At 43.7% G+C, this 5,001-nt stretch overlaps 1 long non-coding RNA gene across 1 annotated transcript; it reads right to left on the bottom strand.

Annotated features, from left to right (window-relative positions):
* Positions 1-859: 859 nt before the first annotated feature.
* Positions 860-1,546, bottom strand: LOC146570961 (uncharacterized). The gene is made up of 2 exons (XR_014893218.1): positions 1,094-1,546; positions 860-1,003 (listed from the first exon to the last, which is right to left on the bottom strand). It is a non-coding gene; the product is annotated as an uncharacterized LOC146570961 (long non-coding RNA).
* Positions 1,547-5,001: the final 3,455 nt, after the last annotated feature.

The raw sequence follows: 5,001 nt of genomic DNA, 5'->3' as shown, positions 1-5,001 counted from the left end.
GGGTAACGCCGAAACGGCCGCGGGTCGAAACAGAGACGGAGAGGGTTTGGACCGCCTCTCAGCGTCTCTCTCCCTCAGTCGACTATCGATCCTGAGAGCAAGAGAGGCAAGCGCTTCAAACGTGGCCGGCTCGTCGTGCACAGCCAGCTGATCCTTCAGTTGTTCGGAAAGGGACGCTAGGAAAATACCCCGCAGCGCAGCATCCGGCCAACCCGCTTCAACAGCAGCGGTGCGGAACTCGATCGCATATTCCGCAACGCTGCGTTTTCCCTGGCGGAGTCCCAACAGCCTCTTAGCTGCAGTACCCTCAGAGATCGGGTGAGCGAACGTAGCCTTGAATTCCTTGAGGAAGTCCTCATAGGAACACGAGGCAATAGGATGAGAAAACAAAAACGCCTCAGCCCACGCAAGCGCCTTACCCCTAAGCAACCCAACAAAATGGGAAATCTTGGCAGCCTCATTAGGAAACGCGTGCGGCGTGCGATTGACGAACAACGACCACTGAAACAGGAACCCCCCACACAGCCCCAGCTCTCCATGAAAAGGCTCCGGTGGAGGAGAAGAGATGCCCCGATAAGCCGATTCAGGACGCGCAACGGCGGGTGCAGGCAACGGTCCCGGCTGACTAGGAAAAACGGGTGGATTAGGCTCCCTGATTTCTGACAACCGGGTAAGTAACTCCTCCTGTTTTTCACTGATAGCATTACACTGGTCCATTAAGGACGTCAAAGTCTGTTCATGCCGTCCTAACACCGCGCCCTGTTTGTTAATGGCGGTGCGAATTGGGTCCGCTGAGTCCATTAGTGGCCAGTTCGTTCTGTCACGGACGAGAATGCGGTGGACTCAAGAGCAGACTCAATTTGCTTAGAACTGTGTATAATTTATTGAAAAGAACAAAACGTGAACGGAACTGGGTTTAACAAAAACCATACGCAGAAAACTAAAGGAAATCCGTGGGCGGAGAAACCGGCGTAGAGCACGGGGAGACTTCTAACGGGAACTTCTGTAAACACAGGGGAGAAATGTTACTGAATGGGAAACAAACGAGTAAGGGACAAAGGTACGGAGTGCCAGTGAATAGTCTTGGGCTTACTTGGCGACCCTAGTCATTTAACGGGGAAAAGGCTGCCAGGGGTGTATTCCAAAGAGGGTCAAGAGTGGAGAGTCCGGTCCAGATTTCGAAGAGATGGAGAATACAGACTGAAGGGCAGGCTGAGGAGAAGTGGAGTATATAATCCTCGGGTTCCGAGCAGATGGGAGGACAGGATGGAGACCAAAAACAGCACTACTGGTGAGTGCGATGGGTGGAGAATCTGAAGAATACAGGAAACAAAAACATATTAACCCAAGGTCCAGATATACAGAGTCAGAGCTCAGAGGAGGCCGAGTTTACCACAGATGGTAGCAGGACGAACTGGCGAGGAGTGGCAGGCCGTGCTGGCTTAAAAACCCTCTAGGTGGAGCCCCGGAGATTGACAACAGGTGATGAGCTGGCCAACTCCACTCCCAGGGACAAATGACAGGAACCTGGACCACGCCCAACCAGACACTCCCACAGCATATGACAAGATAACTCAACAGCCACGATTCAAACTCTGCCGAGGAAGGTCAGAAGTCTTAATATCAGTAAAGAAGTTTCAAGCCTGGTTTACGAGTCACTCATTGAATCTGTCTGGACCTTCAGTATTTAATCCTGGCATAATAGCCTCACTGTTATACACAAGACAAAACAGATACAGTTTAAGCACCACTGTCTGACTCTGCTGGTCATACAGCTCTCGCACCCTCCATCAGTCCTTTCAGCTGTTACCATCATGGCCAGCAAGTTTACTTGGCTATGAAAAGGCAGACAAAACCTCCTTTATTCCCATACATGTGAAACTTTATATAAGATGTTATGACATAACCTATTTTAATTTTGAAGACTTTTTGGATGTCCTTGTATTATTGACTGTGATTTTTGGGTCTGATGCCTGATACTGCCTGTGGCCAATAATTGTTCATCTTTAGAGCTAAAGATGTTAAAGTGTCTGAAAGATGAGTTTCTGCTGCTTTATTCTAATGTAGCAACATTCAGTGGATGTAAAATTATTATCATGCCAAACGAAACACATTTTATTTGATGTGACAGAAACAAAGCCACACATGGTAGCATACGTACGACCAAAGATCCTTACTCTCCATCTTACTGACTGATCATCATCATAAGGAAGCAGTGACCGAAAAAGAGGCTTCCTATGAAATTATGAAATAAAAGAGAAAATAATTGTGATAAATTGCCTGAGACATTGTACTGACTGTGAGTAATTCTTAATAGATCTTCAGGAAATTGGCTAAAGGAAGGTTTTCTCACACGGTAGCACCAGTGACACCAGTGCAATGTTGCGTTTCTTTCACGTGTCACATTCAACATACATCGCCTCACCAACATTTGTATGTGTGACAGAATTTTGCCCTAAACATACAGCCCTTGCTCTGCTATACCCACTATGGGTATAAACACTCGTGTGGTTCTTAGAATTCTATTTCATTGATTTTAAAAAAACAAATATTGTGAAATTGATAGCTCCAGAAGCTGTCACTGCTCAAATAGCATTTTGTTTTATTTTATCATCCCAATAAATTGTATTCAAGTCTAATTTTTCTCTAAAGATTAGGCTCTAGAACGACTGAAAAATAATCGAATCTTCTGCAACTTGCCATACGGTAGTCATGCATACTTTTATAAGATATTTCGTTGATGTTTTACCAGCTTTAATAGATGAATCCCCATATTAAGTTATTAAGGCCTTCTGATCAACTGGAAAAAAGTAATTCATGCCACATTTTCAATTAGATAACAGCTATTATTATTTTAGAAGAATATGTCAGATTTTCAAACATCTGCAATTACCCGTGTGGCTTCTCGTCATCCCATTTGACGATTGTGACTGTTAAAGATTAAATTCCTGTTTCGTCTACAGAAAGTTTAACCTTGGATCAGGCAATAAAGTCACTCAGTTATTTTGTGACTCCATAACAGGAATCTGCCTGATTATCTCTCTTATAGAAACCATTAATAAATAAAACTTTAAAGCTTTGAAAAACAAGTCTTTATCTTGATGGGTGTTTCTGTCATGTGATGCATCCCTTCATGTTTATGGTTTTATGTTCTTTCAGTACAGCCCGGTTTTTAATATAGCACTGAGAATTTGATTACTTACCAAACACTGTGCAAACTTCCACTTAACTGTAAGAAAAAAGATCTGGGGATGTTGGATAATTACGATTTATGGACTTTATGGACTTCTTCCTGGACTCTAACAAAGCAAAGAATTTCCAGTGTAGCAGACATGGAGCAATGGGAATATTTACTGGGAACATTTTTGGTTTCCATTTTCAGTTACTGTTATTGATGTTTTAACAGTAAAAGGAAGTTCAGGGTCTCCTAAAACATTTTTATATCTCATTTAACAACACTTACTGGAGTTGTGGAGGTATTCTAAGAATCCTAAAAGAGTCTGATAACCATGTGAAAGAAAATGTTCTTTAATCATAGATGCAGCAACCAGGCAGGAATATGATTTGGTTTTCTTTAATGATTTATAATAATGATGATTATTATTATTATTAACAGAGGCCAACGTGGAGTTGCAGTGGTTGGCTTTGTCACCTAAAAGTTAAAAGGTGTTTGGTTTAAATCCACCTACAAGCTGAGGTCTGTTTATGTTCATCTGTGGATGCATGGATGGGCAATTATTATAATGCTCTTTGAAAGAGGGTGTAGCAGAGTATGGGTAGAGGGAATGGGATGGTAAAAGACCCTACAGTGTTAGAGAGAAATCCCAATTACCAAAGGGTCATAGGAGGGTGAAAGAGGGAAAGGGTGTAGAAGACTGATTAAGATAATGAACGGACATGAAAAGGTGATAATTAAGCTAGAGAGAATGGGAGTGGAGGGGATATAAAGAGGTAAGGTGAAGGAGGAGGAAGAGGAAGTTGAGCTGCACCAGAAGCACCTCCAGATGCCACTCCAGTTCTTCTCCTTCTCATCTGCTCTTTCAGTTTCTTTGCCTCTTTTTCTTTTTTCAGATGTTTCTTTGCTTCTTTCATTCTCAGCAGTTTCATGTCTATTTCTTCTTTCTTTTTCAGTAGTATCGTTTTTTGTTTGTTTTTTTTTTTACCAAAATTTTTCCAGTTCTGACTGTTGAATCCTAATTTTGTCTCTTTCAGTTTCTTTTTTCGTCACGGTTTGGATGTAGAGGAGGAGGACCCAGGCGCGGAGCTCTGTATGTAAACAGTGCATTTATTTACAGTGTATGGAAAAAACAACAATAAATCCCCGTGCTCTCCCCTGACTCCCGTGTCGTGTCTCTCCATGAAAAGTCCGTGTCTCAGCACTCCTCGTGCTGGCTGCTGTCTGGCGCTCCACACTTCTCCTGGGGATACAATAGAAGCAGCCGTCAGGACACATACAACCGCGGGCATACACACACACTAAGCTCAACTGGATGACTAACGTGGAGTCTCACACAGTGGTCCCGCGCCGGTGGGAGCTCCAAGACTCTCCTAAGTAGCTCCCCCGACGAGCCCTGACCAGCAGCATGTATGTGGCAGGAGCTTTGGGTGTGGCCAGTCCCCTAGCAGGGACACACCCACCAGGCCTGCAGGTGCTTGACATCCATCCTACAGCCAAACACACACACACACACACACACACACACACACACACACACACACACACACACACACACACACACACATACCTGCCTATACAGAAATGTGGACACAGAACAGCAGCACAGTATCACCTATACATATAACAAAATAATTCATAACTGCTCAGGGTCCTGGGTCGCTCCGACATTTTTGTTTTTCCTATTTCTGTTTTCGTCTGTTCTAATGCTTTTTTTCTCACTCCCGTGTCTTTCTGTGCAGCTTCAGCTGCTTTATTTGCCTCTTCTATTCACTTTTTCTCTTCTTCCAGTGCTTTTTGCACTTCTCTTTGCCCGACTTTCTTTA

Source organism: Mchenga conophoros, linkage group LG7 (genome assembly GCF_057382185.1).
Source record: "Mchenga conophoros isolate Kocher_MC1m ecotype Shallow Benthic linkage group LG7, M_conophoros_male_GT1.1, whole genome shotgun sequence".
Taxonomy (NCBI): Eukaryota; Metazoa; Chordata; class Actinopteri; order Cichliformes; family Cichlidae; genus Mchenga; species Mchenga conophoros.
The sequence above is the reverse complement of the archived record's forward strand: the minus strand, read 5'-3'. Positions and strand labels throughout refer to the sequence as shown.